This window comes from Mirounga leonina, unplaced genomic scaffold (assembly GCF_011800145.1).
Source record: "Mirounga leonina isolate KUSES-001 unplaced genomic scaffold, KU_Mleo_1.0 Mir_117, whole genome shotgun sequence".
NCBI classification, from domain to species: domain Eukaryota; kingdom Metazoa; phylum Chordata; class Mammalia; order Carnivora; family Phocidae; genus Mirounga; species Mirounga leonina.
The window spans coordinates 5883833-5907646 of NW_023270274.1; the positions used below are offsets into that span (position 1 = coordinate 5883833).

The 23814-nt window shown below is 52.9% G+C and overlaps 1 long non-coding RNA gene and 1 other non-coding gene across 3 annotated transcripts; both read right to left on the reverse strand.

The window, feature by feature from the left end:
- Nucleotides 1-5397: 5397 nt before the first annotated feature.
- Nucleotides 5398-11637, reverse strand: LOC118007294. 2 transcript variants are annotated; one of them, XR_004678368.1, is made up of 4 exons: nucleotides 11173-11637; nucleotides 6888-7084; nucleotides 6153-6308; nucleotides 5398-5477 (listed from the first exon to the last, which is right to left on the reverse strand). It is a non-coding gene; the product is annotated as an uncharacterized LOC118007294 (long non-coding RNA). The 2 variants fall into 2 exon arrangements; XR_004678367.1 differs by lacking the exon at nucleotides 5398-5477 and having other exon boundaries at nucleotides 5953-6308.
- On the reverse strand, nucleotides 8611-8713 carry LOC118007314. The gene has a single exon (XR_004678374.1). It is a non-coding gene; the product is annotated as a U6 spliceosomal RNA (small nuclear RNA).
- Nucleotides 11638-23814: the final 12177 nt, after the last annotated feature.

Genomic DNA, 23814 nt, shown 5'->3' on the forward strand with positions numbered 1-23814 from the left:
CTGAGCCTGGCACCTGCCCTTCCCCCCTCTTCTCTCCCCCAGCTTAAAAGCCACCTCCTCTAGGATCCCTTCTTTGATTTCCTCTTATTCATTCAACAAACATGTCCTGAGTGTCCACCGCAGCTCAGGCACTTTGCTGGGCTGAGAACAAGCCGAGAACAGGCAGGAGGGGTCCCTGCCCGGACCCTAAAGGAGCAGCCAAATGCCACAGTGATGTGCGCCCCCCGTCTCTCCCAGTACCTCTGCCAGAGTCCCTCTTCGGAGCCATGTCACTCCTACAACCTAGAACTACGTAGCATGCATGCAACACACATGCGCACAAGGCACGAGGTGAGGCTTCTAACAGGCAATGCGCAAGCGCTGAGTCATGCTCGTGGACCCCCACACTTAAAAGGACAAGGTTCTCCAGAAAGGTTTGTTGAATAAACAACAAAGCATAGAAAGAAACAGCAGGGGGATCTAGGTGAGGCTAAAAAGGAACGCTAACACCCGTTAAATCCACAGGGAGATACCACTACACACCTATCAGCTTGGCCAAAACCTGGAACCCTGCCAACACCAAGTGTTGGGGAGGACAGGGAGCCACAGGAATGCTCATGCGTCACTGGCGGGAATGCAGAATGTGCAGCCACTTTGCAAGACGGTTTGGCGGTTTCTTACAAAACTAAACCCTACTGTTACCATATGATCCAGCAGTCATGCTCCTTAGTATTTACCCAAAGGAGTTGAAGACTTACATCCACATGAAAACCTGCACTCGGATGTGTATAGCAGCTTTATTCCTAATTGCCAAAACGTGGAAGCACCCAAGATGTCCTTCAGCACGTGAGCGGATAAACTGTGAAACATCCAGGCAATGGAATATTATTCAGCACTAAAAAGAAATGAGCTACGAGCCAGGAAAAGACATGGAGGAAACCTAAATGCGTATTTCTAGGTGAATTAATCCAATCTGGAATGACCACATACTGCAGAATTCCAACCATATGACATTCTTGAAAAGGCAAAACTACGGAGACAATAAGGAGATCAGTGGTTGCCCAAGGTTATGGAGGGAAGAGGGGCGGGATGATAGGCAGAGCACGGAGGGTTTTTAGGGCCGGGAAACTACTCTGTATATATGATAATGGTGGACACATGCCCCTGTGCATTGGTCTAAACCCACAGAACGCACACACTAAGAGAAGACCGTGATGTCAGCCGTGGACTTTGGGTGATGCTGATGACGACGTGTCACTGTAGGTTCGCCAACCGTAACAAACGTCCCACTCTGGAGGGGGCTGTTGTTAACGGGGAGGCTGTGCCTGTGTGGGGGCAGGAGGTATAGGGGAACTCTCTGTACCTTCCTCCTAATGGTGCTGTGAACCTACAACTGCTCTAAAAATAAAGTCTTTAAAAAGTTTTTAAAGAATAGCCTCCATAATAATAGTAGCCACTCTGTCTTACTCTTATTAGTGACAAAATCAAGGTCCGCAGTTAGGAATATCAGAGCTGGAGGAGAGCAGCTTCTTCTGGCTCTCCCCAGTCCAGCCCGCCTGCAGGTGGGGCGGCAGGATCTGGAGCTGGCCTTCCCAGGACTGCCAAGGGGCTTTAGCCAACCACGGCACGGGGGCCTGGGCAGGTCATGCCAGCCACCGACGCCCACTGGGGACTTCAAGAGACAGGAGCTGCGGAGAGCCCTGGACCACGGCTGTGCAGCCTGGAGAGCTACACCGGCCAGCAGCCTCCAAGGGTGGTGACATCCTGCATAGAATGGGGACTGGGGCCAGCACAGGCCCTGGAGTTCGACTGCCTGGGTACAAATGCGGGCTTCTGCCTCTTACCAGCTCGGTGACCTTGGGCACCTTACTTCACTCCTCCATGCCTCAGTTTCCCCATCAGTAAAATGGGGGTAATCAGGCTTTCTACGTTGTAAGATTACTGTGCCATCCAGATGAGGTGACACTCGCAAGCGCCCCACAGGGTGGGAGATAGGAAGCCTGCCACAGGTGGTTGCTGTTCTCACTCTCAGCTGTCACTTCTCAAGCCCTATGCCAGACCCACTGTGTTCCTTAGCTTACCTCATCCTCACCCCACAGCCAAGGAAGCATGACAGTCTCCATGCTCAGAGGCCTTTCCCAAGGCCACCCAGGTAATGAGAGGGATCTGGACCAAGGACCCCTCCCTCCAAAGCTGCTGTGTCGCCCTGCCTTTTGGGGCGAACAGTCCCTGTGACAGGTGCATCCGCCCACAGTGAGCAGCCCGGCCTCGCTGACTGGCACATTCCTCGGGTGGTTGTGACCTGGGAACAGTGAAGTCCTGGCTGCAAGAGGGGGCGGGGGAGGCTGGACAGAAAAGCCCCAGGTAATGTAAATGGAAACTCTAACCGACAGGACTGCACCTGGTGTTTTTGCATTTCCCAAGACAGCTGAAGGGATTGTGTCTGAAGCTTCACACCCCGGAGGAACCCGTCTGTAGCCATCAGGGCGGCTGGACTGGGTCCCAAAGCCACCTCATGTCCCAGCCTAGAAATTCGGTGTGGGAGCTGATTTAAATGCAGCCCTGCAGGTAAACTGGGACCCATCTGGGAGGGGCCTTGACCCAAATCCCAGCCAAGGCAGTGGGGGGGGGGGGAAGGGGGGTGCTCTCTTAGATCCAAGGAGGAGGCAGGAATGCTCTGTTCCCCACAGACTCCTGGGGCATTAAAGGGAGACCCCAAGGCCACTTGTCTGGGCTGTATGTGAACTGTGCCGGGGAGGCCACCCCCTGGGAACCCTGAGGGTCTGGCTCCTTCTGGCACCAACTATGCGGGCAGCATACACCAAAGACTCGGGCATCATGCGGGAAGCGGTGCCCAAATAGATGACGGAAGCTGCCCAAGGTCACGCCCAACTGGAAGAACCGGGACTCAGAGCCAGGCCTGACTCCAGGGCCCTGGCACCTTCCCTGAGCCTATCCAAACAGGACCTGCAGCCACCATAGCTGGGAGAAACTAGCCCGAATGTGTCGCCAGTCAGCGGCCACCCTCCAGCACAGAGCACAAGCCGTGGCACCCCGGGGAAACCCCAAATACCAGAAGACAAGGTCCGTGGCCTTGAGCTGCAGTAAGTTATAGGGCAAGCAGTGCAACTGTGCGAGTGACCGGAGCCAAATCCCCACATCAGCAGGGCTGGCCCAGCTGTGTCAGACAGACAGGCACGTGCAGAGCAGTCAGGGGCCTGGTGAGGCTGAAGGAGGCCTCTGCAGCTGGGTGGTGTGGGGGGTGGGGGGGTGCAGCCAGCCAGCGGGCACTGGTCTGTAAGGGTGGCCACAGAGGACGAGGAAGTCCGGCAGCAGGCCGAGCCAAGAGCAGGCCCCACCACACGGCTCCAGGAAGAAGGTGGCCGGGAGGCCTTCCAACCACGGTCAGAAATTTTCATTTGAAACGAGAGGCGGGTGGAGAGTGCCCTGCAGGGACAGAGACCACAACGGTGCTGGACACAAAGCCAGGATCTCACAGAGCCCTGCGTGTCCCTGCGGGCAGCAAGCACACAAGGGGCTCAGAGGAAGCCCCCCACTGCCCCATTCTGGTCAGCAGGGCTGCAGTGCCCAGCTCTGGGTCCAGCTCCCCACAGCCTGAGCCCCCCTGCTCCCCAGTCCCCAGAAAAGGTAGAGCAATGTTTGTTTGACTTACCTATTAACCACTTCCCCAAAATAGACCCATGCCTGTGGGGTGTTCCAATTCAGGAGGCTGCTCAGACTTGAGGTGCAAACCATCCTACCTCCTGGAACCCTTTCTGAGAGGCTCCTCTATGATCAGTAACGTCCCGGACAACTAGACCCCCAGGAGCAAAAGGTTCAAGCACTAAAAAGGCGAATCAAGGCCAGATGTTGACTAAGGGGCTTCGAGGTTAAGAAACCATCTCCAAGTCAGCTCACAGCTGAGCTCAGGCAGACAGGACCCCTGGCTGTCTCTTCCAACCTGTCCCCCCGAACGGTGTGCCCCTTGGCCTCCCAGCCCCCCAAGCCTGTGCCTGTCCTCTCACCAAGTACGCTGCCCCTGCACTCAGGGTCCTTGGTCACCTGGTGGGTTCAGAGGGCACGACTCCAAAGGGGGGACCCCAGCTCAGCCAGCAGCCTGGGACTTTTGCTCTGACACCAACACCACATGATCAGGCAAACCGCCGGGAGCGGCACCCACAGGGGAAACGGGCCAGGCAACATGAAAGCAAGAACAAAACCAACATCGGGCGGGTTATTTTTATCATGCTCCAGACTCGCAGCGGAGACCTGACAGCTAAAGGGGCATCCCAGGCATTGGGCAGGTTTCTTTCACCCTCTGCCTCTTCCCTCCTTCCGTGCCCTGAGCCCCCTCCTCGGGAAACTGAGAAAGTGGATCGGGTCAGAGCAAAACATTCCTCATTCTGCCTTCTCCACAGGAAAAACTAATTAGTCGCCAAATATTCGGAATGGGTAATTGCTACCTGAATTAATAAGGGCAAACAGCCGGCAAGAAAACAGTGGTTTACTATTTCTGAGAGCTTGCCTCTCCTAACCCGGAGTCCCAGGCTCTGCTGGGAGGGACTGGCCCTGGTGCGACACATCTCCCCACCGGCAGCTGCAGAAAGGGGCACATGGCAGCCTGGGGCTGGCCCCGCTCCCAGGTCAGTTCAAACACTCCTGTGGTTAGGGGTCACCCCGTCTCCTCGAACACCCAGCACACGTGTGCTCACATACACGTGCACACTCACACGAATGCACACGCCACACCTGCACACAAACCACACACACGCCTGCACCCCACACACACCACTCGTGCTCACACACACGTGCACACAGCACATACCAGGGACATCCAAGGGTTCCAAGGAGAATGCATCAAACCAGATTCTCACCCAGGGTTTTCACCAAGTTGCCCCAAGTTCGTCAACTCTGACAGGGAGTGTGTAGACCAAACTGAGGGGGTTGCAGGCAGAAGGAGGAAGAAGAGAGAGAAAAGGAAAGTTGAGATGACCCTAAGGAGAAGAGAACAGGCACGTGCGGAGGCTGGCGCAGCCCCAGTCCACCCCCACCCCGGTACAGGGTCCAGAGTCCCGCCCAGAGGGTCCTGCAGAGGGTCCTGGGGAGCCTGCTAAGCCCCACCATGACCTTGCTGTGTGACCTCAGACACATCACCTTCCCTCTCTGGGCCTGGGTTTCTGCCTGTGTAGAAATGAAGTGCATCGGTGCAATCATTTGAACAGTTCTGAGGCGCTGCCCCCCAGGAAGGCTCCAGTTCAAAATTGGGGTCATCACAGTCTCCCCGCCTGCAGCCCCTCCCCCGCCACCCCTGCTGGAGCATTTACCACAGGACTTCCCCTGCACATGGCAGCAAGTAACTTCCTCTGGGGTGGCCATGGCTCTCTGGAGGCGTCCCAGTGTCACAGGCAGCTTAGCTTCTCGCTGCTGTCAACGCCGCACAGAGAATTCTCGGCTGCATCTGCGGGGGCTGCCCTCACCAGCGGTGCATCTGTGTGAAGCTGCCACGGAAGTTAAGTGTGTCCACATGATGCATATGATTGGCCCGTCACTTTTTTTATTTAATGACATATTGTAAGCAGCTCTCATGGCTGTACGTGGACGGTTCTTTTCCGAACAGCCACACAATAATTCCATTGAGGGCTGTTTCATAGATCCAGCTGAAGCCCTACTCCGGCGATTTTATTGCAGGTTTTTCCAGTCTTTGGCTTTTATAAGTATTGCTATAATGACTCTGCTTATAGGTACTCATTCTGTATAAATGAAAAGTTCTCCGTGTGTAGATATCTACCCATATCTTTAGAGGTTCCTATTTGCCTAGAAACAAAGTCTGGTGCCCCGCACACCAGGTCCTGAGCTGCAATCACTTCGGGGCATGGGATCAGGGAAGGAAAACTCAAGCTTTCTGTAAGCAATACCTTATACTGTTTGGGAAATGGAATGAGTAAGGGGAAAATAAACAAAATGCAGCCCCTGTTGAAACCTCTTTAGAAGTGGTTTTATTAGCGGGTATGGATCTGGCAGGAGCAGAGTCACGGAAGCATGGAACAAAGGGAGGACGGTGGATGTGTCAGGCGGAAGGAGAGGCCGGGGCCACCGCTTTGTTCTGCTGGGTCAGCTCTCCCCTGGGCTGGCGAGGACAGGACCTGGGTTCAAATCCTGCTCTGTGCACTCACCTGGCACCCGGGTGTTGTTTTGTGGGAGGACTTCCATTTCCCTGTGTGTAGAATAGGACACCCAGCCAGCAGGTCACACGAGACCACCCGAGAGCGCCTGGCATGGAGGGGTCACCATCAGCCTCTGTCCTGCCATCTTCCTCCCTGCTCCAGGTCCTGAGAAAAAGAAACACTGAATCTCACAGCTGCTCCTTAAGTCCCCATGCCTCTCCCTCCAGCCTCCCCCACGGCCCCCAACTCAGTCTCAGGGCTTCCCCACCCTGTGGCCTTTCTCCTGAAGAGAGAACCCCTGACAACACCACGTCTTTGGGCACAAATGTGAGCACGTCTAGAAATCCCCAGATGATTAATAACTAAGACAACCCCCTTTGTCACTAATGATATATGGCAATAAACCTACTGGCCAATGTTTTTTTACTTATTTTTCTAGGAAAACACAGTAAGCCCAAGAACACAGAAACACAGCAACTCCGGGGTTGAGCAGGGATATTCTTAAAAATCCCAATGGTGCTTATACGATTTAGCGATCTTTCTCTTCACGTGGATGCGCCCTGGGTTAGGAGTCGGGACCCCTGCAGATGCAAACAGGAAGGGAGGCCTGGCGGGCAAAAGCACACAATGCAGTGGGCCTCACACATCCGCCCGCCATGGTCACCAGACGCTGAGCAGTCCACACCCATGCCAGGATCCACGGTCACCTGCACCCAGGCAGGCCACTGACTAATCCCAGCTCACCTAGGCCAGGTGACCTCGGGAATCAGTAACTTGAGCCGGAAGTCCCAGCCTCCTCCTCTGTAAGGGAGCATCTCTTTCCTCGAGGGTTGTCAGAGGATCCCATGAGATAAAGTTGACCAGCCAGTGGGGTAACGGCTGATGTCACCACATTCCCACAGGTCTCAGGAGGCTGTTCCCATAGTCAGATGGGCTCATGTCTGTGAAATAGTGTGAGGATATGAAAAGTGGGGCCTTTAGTCACCCCCCGCCCAGGAGCCAGCCCTGGGTCCCCACCCAGCCGGACTCCCCAGGACTGGGAAGGAAGCTCATCAGAATCCAGAATCGCTGTTAGTCACCAAAGGCTCTGCTCCCCACCTCCCCAGTGGCCTGCCTCCCTGCCCCATGAGCAGAGTCTCCCGGGTTCCCAGTCCGGGAATCAGCCTTCGGCCCTCTCCCTAGAGACACTTTGAACACTTCAAGGGCCTCACTCCAGAGAACATCAAAGACCACAGCATTTCCCATGGCATCCTTCAACCAAGTGACCTGTGAATGTCCATCCCCGTGACCCGGGAGCTCGGCTTTGACTAGGGAGCCACTGGCCCCCCAGACCCCATGCCCCAAATCCATTGCAGGGGCCGGTGACATGGCTTCCCCAGTGGAGGGGCTGAGATGGGTTCTGCCTGGGATTTGCACCTTTACCCTACTCAGTAAAGAGCTGTGTCGCTATAAACCTCTCCTCCACTTTCTTACGGGCTAATGGGTTAAACATCTTTAATTTTAGAGATAATTGCACACAACTGTAGAGCACACACTGGCCCCAGGTCCCCCAGCTCGTGATCTCTCCATGCATAGGGGACAACAATATTTTTAGGCCTATCCCAGTTACCCACCCTGGCCGCAAATGAAATATTAATGAAAGGTTATGCTCGCAGCCTTCAGAAAATGATTACTCAAGACAGCAATTATATTTTCCCCCTTTCTGTGTAATAAAACTGCACCTCACTGTGCAGTAGGAATTAATAATTCTGAACCCTGTTGTTACTGAGGCAACATCAAAGCGGAAGGGAAGGCATGCCCACAAGGGAAAACACACACACACGTCGAGACCCACAAAGAAAGTGGGTGACTTCAAAAGAGCAGGATTCTATATTCAGGGCTGGGATCCTTTCTCAAGGTCATTAGCGTCTCTAGCCGACTGAAAGAGTGGCCCAATTACAAAGCACGCAGAGAAACAGAAATGAGAACAGGACATAGCGACAACTCCAACTCCGGGTCACTCCGCATGGCCGCCAGCCTGGCAAGTACCTGCAGCCAATCGGCCAACTCCCCAGAATCCTTCCAAGGGACTCAAAAGCTCAGGACAGCCAGCTGACTCCAGAGCCAACGGGCAATTTCCATGTAAGAAGAAAGAGGACACCCCACGGCCTGGAAGAAAAATAGTGGCCATTTATTGAGCACCTGCTATATGGCAGGCAAGTGCGAAAGGCGGGAAGTCCCAACCTCATTTGATAGATAACAGCACTGAAGCTCAGAAACATTCACTGAACTGCCCAAGGTTACATGGTAAATGGCAGATTTGGGATTTAAACTGACATCAAAGAGGGTGAGGGTCATCTGTGTCTCTGCCCTGTTCATTTCAACTCCCCACAGACCACCTAGCAGGGTGCCCGGCAGAGAGTAGGTGCTCAAGAAATTGAACTTATATAACCAATGCGTGATTACACTGGATCCAGCGTCCACGCTCGGAAGGAACACTTTGTGAATTTGCAGGTCATCCTTGCGCAGGGCCCATGCTAATCTTCTCTGTATTGTCCCAATTTTAGTATATGTGCTGCCGAAGCAAGCACGAGAAAACGCAGTTGTGACTTTCAATGAGTCTCAGCGTTCAGGGAACTGGGGTAGGTGGGGGAAAGGGCGGCATGCGATTTGGCACATCCCGTGACAACAGGCACCCATCGTGCTCCCCCAACACATGCTCTAATCTTACCCCTAGAGGCACTGTCAAACGTTTTTCATAAGAGAATATAACAATCCACTAGATTAGTGGGATACCGTACGAAGCAATTACAGTTTCGTTTTGCCCTGTGACCATATGAAAATCAGAAATTTTTCATGACGTTCCCTTGAAGGAACCTTCTGCTACCAGATCATGCCCTGACCCTCGGGGGGGTGGGGGCTGCCCACCGCCCTTCAGCCCTTTAGGTAACTCTGGGGCAAATGAGAAAAACCTTAAGGCCTTAGAGAACAAGGTCATAGGTTGCAGCAGAACAGAGTTGCGTAGCTGTGACGGGGCTGCGGATCATGTGGCCCGGAGCCGGGGGCCCAACAGGCAAAGGAGAATCTGCTGACCCTACTGGAGGTGGGGAGAGCTGCTGAGGCAGGGGGAACAAAGCTGTCCTGGGGTCACTGAGGTGGGGGTGAGTGAGGCCTTCCCCTCTGACAGGGAAGAGCAGGGGTTCCCAAGAGCTGTGCATGTGGAAAGAAGGCCCAGGGAGGCCAGGAAATGGCCAGCAAGGTGGTGGGGCAGACTGACTGCTGGGTGGGTTCTTCGCGCCCCAGGATCCTTCTGGAAACTGCAGCACCTCTGTGTGTGTGTGAGGAGCTGGGGCAGCCCTTTGTGATGGGAATGCCAGGAGGGGCAGGAGAGGAGGTGAGAGGGGTCTGTGAGAGATGCTCGGGGAACTCAGCTCTTCAAGCAGAGGGAGCGCGCTGGGCGGACTGAGTAGCCCTTAGACAGACAGAGTGACGGAAGCCCGGTCAAGGCCCAGTGCCCAGGCTGGCGAGAGAGTTGACGGGCAGCAGCCGGAGGAAGGGACACCCGCTTGCTGAGCATCCGGTACGTGTGCAGTATGCTCAGTGCTAGATGCAGTGTCAGAAAATGCAAACACAGCCCGTGAGGATCATGCAGCCATGTGACGACGTCGGCACAGCCCGCCGGCAGCCAGATACAGAAACAAGGGCCTGCGTCTTGCTGGGGACTCGTGACAGAGCCCAGGTGCCTCGGCAGCTCGCCCATGGACACCGCCTGCCAGGGGCGGTGTTTGCACAAAGGGCTCAGATGAAGTGCACCGGGGTCCCTGAGACACCGTCCAACCCAGGGTTCCATGAGAGCTCCCGACGGCCCTCCAGAATGAGGACACCCTGGTGGGAAGCATGGAGAACACCACGGCCAGGGGCACTGCTGGAGGGAAAGACTGAGAGAGGGTCCCACCACCTCCGGAAAAGGGCCAGAGCGCCTGCTTTTTCTGACACCAAATGAATCCACTGACACTCATCCTCCTTAGTCACATGGGGTCCCAGACCCAGAGAGCCACTGGCCAGAGGTGGCAAGGCCCCAGCCTCCTCCTGCCCTTAGCCTCTTCGTGCTTCCCTGCTCAGCAGGCCTGGCCAGAGAGGCCACACAGAGAAAGGGCACAGTGGCAGAAAGAGGGGCAGCAGGTGGTCAGCCCCCCACCGCCGGGGAGCCCAAGGGAGCTGGGTCCTGGGACCAAGCAAGCGGGACTGCCATTTACAGTACAACAGAGCTCCTCAGGAAGCCTCCAGGGCCCTCACAGGCCTTCCTGACCTGCCTCTGAGTGGGGGCAGGGCCATCCTTGACATAGAACAGGCATGAGAGAGCAGGCAGGTCCGCACAGAGCCGCTGAAAGCCAGGGCTGGGACCACGGGCCTCAGCCAGTGCTGACCACAGATGCCCCAGCCTTCACATGCAACTGAGTGAGTGGCATCTGCGATGAGAAGAAGCGAGAATGTTCCCAGAACCAGATCCTCCTTCCTTCTTCCAGAAAATTGGGGCCATTTTCCGGGAAGGTTAAGAAGTCAAAGAAGCTGCTTTCCACAAGCCTGAGAGACAGGGCACTGTCCCAATCACAGATTCCATCGGTGACCACCTGCTCACGTTCAGAGGGCAGGGAGCAGGCTACCCAGGCGAGGAACATGGAGAAGCTGGGGCCAGCGCAGTCTTGGGGTTCAGAGCAAGCCCCCAACTCCCCCAGCCCCGCCCAAACCTGTAGGAAGAGTCTTTCCTCTGCAGTGTTCCTGATTCTTCCTCCACCTGAGGCCTCACCCAGCATGGGGATAGGAATGCCTGAGGATAGGGGAAGCACACCTGAGATGTGGCCACCTTGCGGCCCGGGCCTACAGGGAGACAAGAAGCCGGGCCCCCAGGTGGGAGGGGGCACCGCTCCTGCCTCAGAGAAGCACCCTGAGGGTTGTGCTGCCACCTGGTCGTGGCCATGGGGAGAGGGGGCGCTGGGAGGAGGGGGCGCTCTGCCTGGCTGGCGGAGGCACGGGGGCATCACATACTCACTATTCATTCCATAACAGTTACTGAACGCCTGGCGATGCGCAGTCTTAAAACAGAAGCGGTCTCAGAGGGGAGAGACTTGCGACTATCCGACCCAATGCAGGGTGATGGCCAGCCCAGGTCGGGACAGGGACAAGCGCCAGCGCCGGCGCGGGCACGGAGGGACGTCCGCCCTGGCCGGAGCGCGGGCTGGGGTGCAGAGCAGGGAAAGGGGGAGAGTGCGCGGCCCGCGGGACCCCGGGGCTCAGCCAGGGGCGCCTCTCTAGAGCCTGGATTGAGGAAGTTGGGGTCAGAGCTCCAGACAGGAGTCCTTGCTGCTGAATTCCCCTTCCAGACATCAGAGGCAAAGAGGAACACGCATTCGAGACCACCTGCGCCAGCACTTCCCGCTGGGCCAAAAAACAGGTCGCGCCGTCTTGAGCGCGGCCTCAGGGACAGGTTCCTCGGCGGCCCCGAAAACCACCGCTCCAGGGAGGAGGCTGCGGCCCGGGGCCGGGGGCGGAGCTCCGAGAGGCCCCGCCCACCGCACGCACCGCGCGCAGCCCCGCCCCGGTCCTCCTCCGGGTTAAGCTTCCCAGCCGGGTCCAGGACGCTTCTGCGCGCGGTTCCCCTCCTCCGTGCACCTTCCCAGTCCAGCCTCCGGCATCTCCTGCAACTGTCAAAATCACCTCTTTTTAAGTCCATTTCATTGCTCAAGACTCTTTTTGATGAGGCCTTTCATTATTCCTGGGTCCAGATACAATCTTTCTCTCTTTTCACCACCCCACCCCCACGTCCCCCAAAACCCCACCCCACCCTCGCAATTTGTGCAAACCTCTAATCCGACTGATCAGACTATATGGCCTCCTTACCGCGGAACACTGGGAGGTCCTTAAGGACTATCTGTGGAATGGAATGAGAGAGGACTTGCATCCCTTAACCCTACAAGCAATTCCAGCTTCACCCTACGTACGCCTTTGCCTGTGGACCCTCATGACCTAGAAGAGGAACCCGGGCCCTGCCTTTGGGATGAAGTTTCCTCCCCCTGACACGAATTGCCCTCTATCTGCAGGACTCGCTGAGTGCTCCTGGGAACCGCCAGGCTCCCCTCCCCACTGCAGTCTCCAAGGGCAGCTCAGCTGGCCTTTGGTGCCCCCAATGTGCGCTGGGTGCTAGGCAGAGCGGCAGGAAAGCCACGAGACGCTGTGAAAGGTGTGCCGCAAGGTGGGAAGAGTGTGAACCTCGGGGTCAGGGGGACCCACGTTCCAACTCTGCCTGCCATGCACTGGGGTTGTGCTGAGGCAAATTCCCCATGCGTCAGTTTTTTCAGCTGTAAAATAGGGGCAGTAATCACTATTTCGCAGACCTCCGGTAAGGACTGAAGAAACGCATGAACACCTATGGGCTCTCAGCACACATCAGCGGCTACTGGATACCCAGGGCAGGGTGGATATGAAGAACACAGCTCTGGACCCAAATTACCTGTGTCAAACGCTGGCTCCGCCACGTGTTTGTTGTGTAACTTCGGACGAGTGTCCTTACCTTTCTGTGCCTCGGTTTTCCCATCTATGAAATGGGGATAATATGCTTAACAGTTACACAATTTCTGTTTGGGGGGGGTGAAAAGTTTGGGAGAGAGTGGTGGCAGCTGCACAACAGTGTAAATGGAATTAACGTCGTTGAATTGTATGCTTAAAATGGGTTAAATGGGCATTTTTATGTTATGTGTGTTTTATCACAATTTTACAAAGTTAATAATAATGTCATATACCAAGAAGCAGTGGATTATAGGATGTGAATCATATCTCAATGAAACTGTTCATAAAAAATAAAAATAAATGAGGACAATAATATTACCTGCCTGATAGGGTTGTTGGAAGGGATTAAATGAGTCTGTACAGTACTGAGAATGGTGTCCAGCTTTCCCGACGAAGGAGAAGCACAACCGGGTTTGGGGATCTGTGAAAGTCTGGGTTTTCTGGGGCCTTTTGCATTTTGTTTTAGGATCCTTTTTTATTAGTATTATACAAACCACACAGAAATGTCTGAAATTTCCACTTCTAAGTTGGCTATAAGTCACCTGACATGCACAGTGCTAGGTGACAATAGCAGATGTTGACATTTGAGAAGTCATCCTGCTCAGAGACAGAAGGAAAGGTCACTGTGTTGAAGGAGCCTGTAAGTGATTACATTCCTGGCTACTGAGTGTAGAACTTGGTCCCCCAGAGATAGCACTGGACACTTCTAGAAGCTTCTCCTCACGATGTCTGTTCTCATACCTCTTCTCTTTTTTCCCCTCTTTTTCTTATTTTTTCTTTTTTTGGGGAGGAATTAGATTTTATTTTTTTGTAAGCGTAACTTTATTTTTATTATCCCAGTGTTATGTTTCAAGTGTACAATATAGTGATGACTCAACACTTCCATACATCACCCAGTGCTCATCACAACAAGTACCCGCCTTCATCCTCATCACCTAGTTAACCCAAACCTCCACCCACCTCCCCTCTGGTCACCATCAGATTGTTCTCTGTAATTAAGAATCTGTTTCTTGGTTTGTCTCTTTCCCTTTTTCCCTTTGCTTGTTTGTTTTGTTTCTTAAATTCCACATATGAGCAAGATCATATGGTATTCCCACATCCCCTTCTTCAACACAGCTCTGGGCTCACAACAGGAGCCAGGCCCTCAGCTGCTGGAAGAGCAGGAAACGAAGCTGGGCTCCAAGAAAGGGGTTGCCAGCTCTCAGAGGCCGGGGACCAGAAGGGAAGCCTGGGTGAAACGGCTCTTCCTCCATATGGATGTTCAGCTCGGCTGCTCGGCCTGCCTCTTCCTAAAGTTGAACTCAAATTTGCCCCCTGGTAGAGAGGGGGCTGCAGCAAGGGGGGGGGGGGGGGGCGGGGGGGCAGAGACAGACCTGGGCATGGTGGGGGCAGGGGGAGCAGCCAGTCACTTCCAGACAGAAGTGGGTGGTGCCAGCCAGGGGCCGGATCCCACAAGGGCAGGGAGGGTGGTCCTGGTCCCGAGCAGCTCATGTCAAACCAAGACAGGGCGTAGAAGAGCTCAAGACAAGCACGCTACAAATCTTAAACCCACCCCAAATTTGGGGTAGGTTTGCAATTAAACCCAAAGACTGGAATTTGGAAGATCAAAAAACTTGTCAATTTTACCCAAATTTGCTTTAAAATGAAAACAATGAGATTTGAGAGCAGAGGCTGGGCTTATGGCGGACTGCTGTGTTCTGGATTCTAAAGGAGGAATGCGCTTGAGTCCCAAGTTCCCTCCTGTCCCTGGCCACCGCAAGGCACCCGGAAGCACTGTCTCCTCCCAGGGCTGGGGGCCCAGGTGTGAACCCCAGACAACCCCAGACATCCACCCAGCCCAACTGGAAGGGCACATTTCACCCTCTGGGGCTGTTGGCTTTACTCTGGGCTGAACCCAGTCAAGACCCAAAGGAGTACAGCGTGCTGAGTGCGCACCAGGGAGGGGAGGAAGTGAGCTGTCCAACTTCTGCTTCCCCTCCCCCCACAGGCTGTCCTGGGGGTGGGCCCTTCCCCCGTGTGGGGGCTGGGGAACCGGGCTTTCCCCTAAAAACTCTGCTTGTGAGAAGGACACCAGGCAGGATAGAACCAGCGGCAGCTCCACAGCACAAGCCCCCTGTACTCCCCGATCCAGCATGTCCCCTCGGTCCCAGCTCCTTGTCTCACTCAAGGTGGGCTGCAGTGACAAATGGCACCGAAGTGGCCTGCGCTCCATCATAGGCCCTGACTCTGGGGGCCACGGAACTGTGGCAGGGCTTTGCAGCAAGCCTGGGTGCTGCAGGGCCCGGGAAACAATCGGGAAGCCCTCGAGCCCTCTGGTTCCCTCCCCCAAGCCAGGCTTTAGTCCTGAGCTCCTCCCCTCTCTCCCAGTTCCAGTAGTATGGCCAAGAGCTCCCTGATAAATACCAGTTTGGCACACTGCACTAAATGCCTAATCTTTCTAATCCTTGAGCCAACTTGGTGTAAGGTCACCACATTTTCCAGATTTGGAAACCAGAGCCCAGAGAGGCCGCTAGTCAATGGCAGAGCCCCATCAGAAGCCAGGTGCACCTCCCCTCAGAGCCCCTGGCCTTGAGCAGGCCGCCCCACCCTCCTCTGCTCAGGACCCACACTGACTCCACTGGCTTTCCCAGAGCCCCCGTGGAGTCCCACAGGCCCTCAGGTCAAAAGCCTCCAAAACACTTCAGCCAGAACCATCTTGCAACCCCAAATAGGACTCTAGAAGGAGAGAGGCAGAAAGATGCTCAGGCCCCCCGCTAGCCTCCAGGCCCCCTTTATCCTCTCTCCCATTTAACAACCACTTCATGGGAAGGGGGTGCAGGTGTGAGCCCTTTGCTTGTCCTAGCCACTGGGTGATCTCACTGTTGTTACTCCCATTTCGCACATGGAAAACTAAGGCACACAGAGGCCGCATGGACCACCCTGGGTGTTAGTAGCAGTAAGCACCAGAGCTGGGACTTGAGCCCAGGCCACGCACCTCCACGCCTGTCTCCCTACAGAGACCATCACCTGGTGAGACGGATCTCAGTAGCCCTCCCGCATCTGGGCCACACACACTGCTTCCTGCAAGGAAGGGGGGGTGGGCGGGAGGAGAGCGGTGCAAAATCCCGAAGGGCAGGGTAGTGCCTTTTAGCCTCTAGGAAGCGCATCCTCCCCTACCTTCTTGGAATAGTCATGGGAGAGCTGGCTCATTGATCTGTTGAGTCACACTGCTCTGGGAGATGAGGTTGAAATATGCACCAGTCACAGCCTCGTAGGATCATTAGGACACACGCCATAGCCCATTTCCTACAACCCAAGAAGAAGCTCTCACATGAAGCTGTCAGGCCAGTTGGCTCCGGTACAAATCTCAGCTAAGGAGACCTGCCTGCTAGTGTCAGTACACGGGGAGTGCTCGGGGAGATGTAAGGCGTCGCTACCCCAGGACTGCAGTCGGAGGTGGCCGGTGCTCAGAGAGACGTCATCTGATGGAATAGCAGAACACTTACAACATCTTTAAACATCTGCATGCCGAGAGGTCACAGTACGGATGAGTCAAAGAGTGAAAGTGGTAGGATGGCTCCCCTGAGAAAGGATGCCTGTCCCATGCTCTTCAGATGGTGACTCATGGCCTTCTCTCTCCCTCGCCTCCCTCCCATCACAGGCCTTGTGACAGGTACCGTCTCTCCCAGCTCCTAAAGTTTCTTCACGCTGCTTGCTGGCTTTCTGGAAGGATTTGGAGGGAGTTGTTATGTGTGTACTTTTGAACATTGTAATTCTGTATTGTGAAAATCTAGCACTTAATAAAATAACCATGACTGCTTATTTGTAATGAGTCTTGATGTTCTGGAAGGTTCCTTCTTATAAATGGAAGCTGGTTCTTATAAATATTTGGTCAATTAGCCGTACTATCTGAAATAAATCGTTTGCTCTCAGTTTTTATGGTGGTTAACAGTTTGTGAAGCAATTTTTACATACATTAGCCAGTGGCTGGAACATTATCAGTGCATATAAAAGTTTATGGAATTGTAACTGAGTTATCCAATCTGATTTTCACAAGGGCTTATGAGGGGTTAGAGTTTTGTTGGCAGGAGGAGCTGCCTTTTTTTTTTTTTGAAAGATTTTATTCATTTGAGAGCGAGAGAGCATGAGAGAGAGAGAGAGCCCGAGCAGGGGAAGGGGTACAGGGACAGGGAGAAGCAGGCTTCCCATGGAGCAGAGAGCCCGATGCGGGGCTCGATCCCAGGACCCCGGGATCATGACCTGAGCCGAAGGCAGATGCTTAACTGACTGAGCCACCTAGGCGCCCAGGGCTGCCTTTTTAAAAGGAAAATCTTGGGCGCCTGGGTGGCTCAGTTGGTTAAACGACTGCCTTCGGCTCAGGTCATGATCCTGGAGTCCCGGAATCGAGTCCCGCATCGGGCTCCCTGCTCGGCAGGGAGTCTGCTTCTCCCTCTGCCCCTCCCCCCTCTCATGTGCTCTCTCTCATTCTTTCTCTCTGAAATGAATAAATAAAATATTTAATAAATAAATAAATAAATAAATAAATAAATAAATAAATAAAAGGAAAATCTTATGTGCCCACAGTGAACAAATTTGGTCACTACAAAAGATTATACAATCTCCAGGGAACTTCCCACCCATTTCACAGAGCCCCACACTCTCCAGATGTAACCACTGCCTATATAGTTTTCTATAAATCCATCCAGAAATGTTTCGCCTACACAAACACATACAGATACCTCTTTGCAAAGAATAGATGTATATCATCATCACAAGTTTTTGTCTTTTTGTTTAAATCAAATAACATACCGCATCATATTTTCCATAGAAAATGTGCCTTACTCATTTCAAGGGCAGTATAATACTCTGTTATATGATGGATCATAATTTACCGACCAAGCTTCTAGTTTATCACATTACGAATCTTTCTGTAAGGGAACAACCTTGCTCACCTATCTTTGCTCGCATTGCCAGAGTCTATTTGCAGGATAAATCCCCAGGATTAGAAATGGAAGCCTCAAAATATATGCACTTGTGATGCTGATATTTAATGTAAAATTGCCACCAAATAAAATGAAATCCGGACGATTTACACGAGTGTTTCAGAACCCTATGTCTCCACAACCTTCTCAATATTGCAGATGGATGGCCAAACTGGCTCATCGTGGCCAATGTAATTGGTAAAGAAAGGGCATCTCGATCTGACCTGCATTTATGAGTCAGTGAAGAGGAGCATCTTTTCACATATTCCCAAGTTACTGGTTTTTCATTTTGTAAAGCACGCCTAGGTTCAGAGAAGTTGAGAAGTGCAATTTTCAAATGTTTCTCTCTGTAGTGAGGAGCAGACACCTAGGCCTGATGTCAGCTCCAGGGTAATAGCTCACGAGAATGCAAGTGGAGGGGTCCACCAACACCCCCAACTTCATTTTCGGGCCAAAGCGTTTTCTACTAAATCCCTCTACACACGGGACATCTGAAAAGAGGAGAAATGGCGTTGATTTGCCTAGTAACTGGACTGAACACCACCTCTCTGGGCTTCCCGTTCTTCTCCAAGAGAGAGGGTGCCAGTCACCCAAGTGTTCGCTAACCTTCATCAAAAGGCAGCCCCTTTTGGCGAGCAGAAGAAATTGGGGGGGGGGGATGGCCTTTGGAATCATTGTCTTCTCCTCCCAACAGTACAGGACTTGTCTCTTTTGTTTTGTTTGTCCTGCTTATCCTTTTAACATTTAAATCTTCACTCCATCTGGATGATAACATTCATGTGGTTCGAAACTCAAAACAATATAACCAGGTAAATTTTGAGAAATCTGTTTCTACCTCATGCTTGATCACCACCTCCTCCCCCGACTTCGTTCCTCCCCTCATAATTTCTCATCCCTTTATTGTTAATAGTTTTTATCATTAAAATAATAGTTTTCTCTCATTTTCCAAATTTCAAAATATATAACAGTGCATTGGGTTTTTCAAATGATCTTTGACTACTCCACCCCACTGCCCCACCTAGAAGGCACTTTCTTTCTTTCTTCTGGAAAACCCTGGATGAGAGACCTCCAAAGTCCTGGCCAGAATTAAGAGCATGGGATAAAAGAGAAGGAGCCAGAGTTCAGCAGCTATAAAAAAAATATTGTTTTAAGGGGCGCCTGAGTGCTGGCGCAGTCGGTTGAGCCTCCGACTCTTGGTTTTGGCTGGAGTCATGGTCCTAGGGTCATGGGATTGAGCCCCACATCGGGCTCTGTGCTCAGCTCAGAGTCTGCTTAAGATTCTCTTCTCCCTCTGCCCCTCCCCCCTGCTCTTTCTCTCTCTCTCTCAATGGGTAAATAAATCTTAAAAAAAAAAAACAAAAATGTTTTAAGTGCCCATATTTCCCAGTAGGGAAATCGTTACTTGGTGAGTGGGCACCTCATCCCAGACAGTATTCAAGGAGTCAGGGACATTGCAGATTTCTGCACTTCTCAGAAGAAAGGAGCATTAGGTTTCGCCCACATCCACAATCCCATGCTGAAATCCACTCATTCATGTATTCAAAAAGCATATAGAAAGCTTCCTCTATGCCTAGCCACATGCTAGGAATCGCCTACAGAAAACAGAATCTCAACTCTTTTCCTGCATTCGAGGGGTTACAGTCTGATAGACAATCCATATGGAGTCCGGGGCTGTGGTGCCCAGCTGGGCAGGTACTGTGATGCGCAAATTTCCCAAAGACACAGAGGCCCTGAGGCAGACAGCCAGTTAACAGACAGACAGACACATAAAAAAAGATCGTCATTAGATGCCTAGAGTCAGCGGAAGGGGACGGTGGGGAGCAGAATGTAACGGGAACAGAGCTTCGAGAAGAGGGGTCTTGGCTGAATCCTGAGCGACAGCCTCTCTTCATCCACATGCCTGGGTGGCCTCCCTGCTTACCAGGTGCCAGCAAGGTGGGACTGATAGTTCTCAGGGGGCATGGGCACTACTGGATTCTGAGCCTGTGATAAGAGACCTGCGTTCTCTTCTGGGCTCTGCCTCTGAATGACTTCAGCCTTCGGCAGCCACTCGGCTTCCCTTCCACAGCTTTCTCAATGATTCCTGGGCCTTCCTCACTTTGTGCAGGGGTTCAAAATATGCACAGGGCTCTAAAGGCCCAGTAAAAATCCATCCTCGGCTGATGGTCCATCACCCAGACCCTGCTGAGGGAGGAAAAAAAGCAATAATTCTATGAGAATTCTGTGAGAATTATTGGAAGGCCAGAGGAAATAAATCCCAAACCACTGCAGGGTCTATGGTCCATCAGGACTTGCCCCACATTGAGAATTTATCCCAAGATGCAGTAGAAGGCACAGAGTGGAAAGCAATGGAAACAACACACAGCGGCATCTCATCTGTGCCGGGAACCATGATAGATGCTCTATGTCCATTATTCTATGTTAGAGGTTTAAAATCGCTGTTATGGGCTGAACTGTGTCCCCCCCTCCCAATTCCTAACCCCACTGCTTCAGAATGGGACTATATTTGGAGAGAGAACCTTTCAAGAGGTAATTTAGGTAAAATGAGGTCATCAGAGTGGGCCCAAATCCAACATGACTGGTGTCCTTACAGTAAGAGGAGATTAGGATACAGACTCGCACAGACCATGTGAGGAGACAGAGAGAAGGTGGCCATCTACAAGGCATGGAGAGAGGCCGCAGGAGAGACCAAGCCTGATGACACCTTGATCGTGGACTTCCAGCCTTTCAGGAGTGTGAGACAATACATACATCTCTGTGTTTAAGTCCCCAGGCTGTAATATTCAGTGACGGCAGTACTAGCAAAATGATAAGCCATGATTTATCACCTCCACGTTTTTTATCTCTTTTTTGAGCAATCTGTGGCTCAACCCATTATAAGAGTAGATGAAAAGTCCTTAAAAGAGGAAGCCACAGGCAGTGTGTCTCACACACGTGTGCAAGCACAATACACACACACACACACACATGCCCATCTCTCAATAAAGTTCGCTCCTACCAGCTCAAGTGCTGGTTCCAGTCCACAGTAAATCCTGATTGATGCACCACCTTGAGAAAGGAGAACAGTCTTCATGTCTCCTCAGTGCCCACTTCCACCTGTCTTCCCACCCCACCCCAGGGAAAGCTTGGCCCCAGGTCATGGCACACTTGACCAAAAATGGCCATGGCCTTATATTTGGAGGAGATAATAAATTTCCCTTTCGCTCTCAATAAATAATGATGTGGCTAGGACTTTAGGAGCAGGTTCCTGCCATGCCCAGAACGTGTCCACGCTTCCGTTCCCTGCCAGCTCTGAGGACACTCATCTGGTAGGATGCACTCACTGGGCGGTGCCCATGCAGGCTGGGTCCCTAACCGGGAGCTTGGACAAGGCCCAATGGAGGGGGTGCCAAGCTGGGCCAGTGCCTCCTCTGCAGCAGGGCAGAGAGCCCCACAGCTCTTCCCGAAGCGCCCTTAACTTTTTTTCCCTCATAGAAGAACACTGCAGCCGAGCCAGGAGCTGAGAAGTGTCATCAGGACGTGGAGGCCATGTTTGTTCACTGCAAGAAGCCTCTGTCCTGCAAACAAGGGTCAGAGATGAGCCGAAAGTGGGTCTACCCGCCAAAAACACTGAGACATCTTATGATGGCCTTTTCCCCTTTTTAAGGTTTCAAAAGATGTCATTTAGTCTAAGCTGTAATGTGGGCTTCTTCCTTTCTGTATAGCTATACCTGATGAAAACTGTTTCTCCATCCAGTGAAAACCCTTGAAAAAACACACCATAAAAATAAATCTTTATTTTTCATGATGTTATCTTACTGAAAAAACAATACAATAAAAGAATAAAATAAGCATCCAAGACTAAAGTTGCCCTGCAGCCCATACCTTAATAAAAATTAATGTTTCTCTTTTATTCAAATGATTCTTGTCCATCTGCACACCGAATTTTCACATACAAAAGAAAAAACATTAAATAGTAAATAACAAGTAGTTTATTTTTTTTCTCTTCGTAACAAATGTGTTTGCCTTGGAAGGACATGTGGGTACTAATATGAAAATGAGCAGAAAGCATAAAGTCATGGAGTCATCAGCTGTCATCAGAAGACCCAGGGGGCCTGAGAAAGAGTCCCTGCTCTGCCCGCTTGTCACACTCGAGGAAACACCAGCGGCAGCTCCAGAACTGGTCCCCAGAGTCCCTTACAATGTGGTCAGCACCACCTTCCAAGACGCTGTGCCATACTTGCTCCCCCTGGGTAACAGACTTGCGTTGGTAAGCATGGTCCTATTTGAGAAAATTTCACCCCCCTACATCCGAAATTTCCCCTTGCCTGCATCCCTTCCCTCCTCACCCATATCTGCTCTGGATGAGTCATCCGGCCAGCAGGCCGATTCAAGAGGCCTTCGAGGCTAGTTCTCATCCCTTCCAGGACAAGCAGTTTCCAAGTATCCTTTTTTCTAGCACGCTGCAGTGAGCATCCGCACACAGCCCAGGCTGGGAGGCCCAGTTGAGCCTGCAGCCTCTCCCCACACCTGCTTCTGGGCTGGAACTTCCCTGGGAGAGGCTCCGTCCAGCCCTCTGCTGCCGTGCAGACCACAGTCTGGCAGTGAAGATACTGCCCGATACCCACTCACCCACTTACTGCCCCTCCCCGCTCCGCCCCGGGGCTGCACAGAGCCCACCTGTGTGCTCCTGGCTCCTTGAACAGTCCCCGTGCAGGGGGCTGCAGCCCAGATGCCAGGCTCCATGCCCCACTTGCAGACCCGTTCCAGCCTCTTCCCTGGGGACTGGCCCTTCGTCTCCTCTCCAGGCCAAGTCTTCAGCTTGACTCACCCCCTAGCTCAACAGGAGCTCCCACTGCAGCCCCCAGACTCCCCGGAATGGGGGGAGGGGAGGGATGGGATGGGACAGGGGTGGGGGACAGGGAGGGGATAGGACAGTGGCCCTCAACCACATCCTAGGCCCCGTGGCCAATTCCAGCTCATCACAGACCAAGTCAGAACTGTGAAGCACAAGCCTCGAGAAAGGGGTAAACCTTTCACACTACGACTCCAGAACTCAGAAGTATTCCAGAGTGTTCCCCAGGAACTTTTTCATTAGGCACCCTACACTCTAGACTCTCCCAAATAATTCTGACACATGACCAAACACACGCGCACACACACACTAACACTTTCAGCAAACTACATGCGGTCGTATGTGCAGAAATTGCAATATTCAGTAAGGAAAAAGGAACTAAATGCTTCTAATTAACCAGAGGAGGCGTGAAGGGCTGGGGGGCATCCGCCCAAATACGAGACTACGTGTTAATTTTGCTCAAGGCCATCGGCATCGCCCATGTGCGGCCCGCTCTCCTCCTTCCTTCTCTCCTTCTCTCCCTCACCCGGAGGACAAGGATGTCTTGGGCATGCGGTCCTCAGACTCCTAGGAAAACTACCTATCTTGAGACACGGCTGGCACTTGGGAATCATGGGCCATGAAGAAGAGGGCGGTGAGGCTGATCCTGGACCCGGGCGGCAGAGGCTGTCCTTGGAACAGGCTGGGGGACCCTCAAGTCCTGCGCCAATTTGCCGCCAAAAGGTAAGGGAGCGTGTGTGAAACTGCAGACCATGTGTGCATGAGCCTTGATGTGTCACGTGGTGTGTGGCCACGTGTGAACACGTGTGTGGAAGACTCTGAACAAGCACACGTGCATGAAGAGCGTGTGTAATGTGCGCTGGAGGGTGAGTGAGGCTGCAGCCGTTGTGCATGCGATGCGTTGGAGGGAGGCTGCAGGTGGAGGGGTTGGGGGGTCGATCTCCAAGCAGGGGAACCATTGCACAGCAGGACAGGGGATCAGAGAAACCTCCCCTTCTTGAGCCCTGTGCCCTAGTACGTTGGCAGGTTATCAAGGCCTGGGGAGGACCATCAAGGATCCCCCAGCCTGAGAACAGCAGAGCTAAACTAAAATCAATTGAAATAAACCACATGGAGAAGCAAGGTCGGAGGAAAGTCCCCAGTGGCCAACCACAGGCCCATAAAGACCAACACAATTAGCAGATCAGTGAGGGGCAAAGAGACAAATCTGTTTCCCTAATCAGGACCATGAATGCAGACCTATCCGTGACTCCCAGGGGCATGGAGTCCCCTGGCTCTGGTGGCAGAAGAGTGGGTGGGACCCCAGCCTGCCTCACTGGAGCTGTGGGACGCT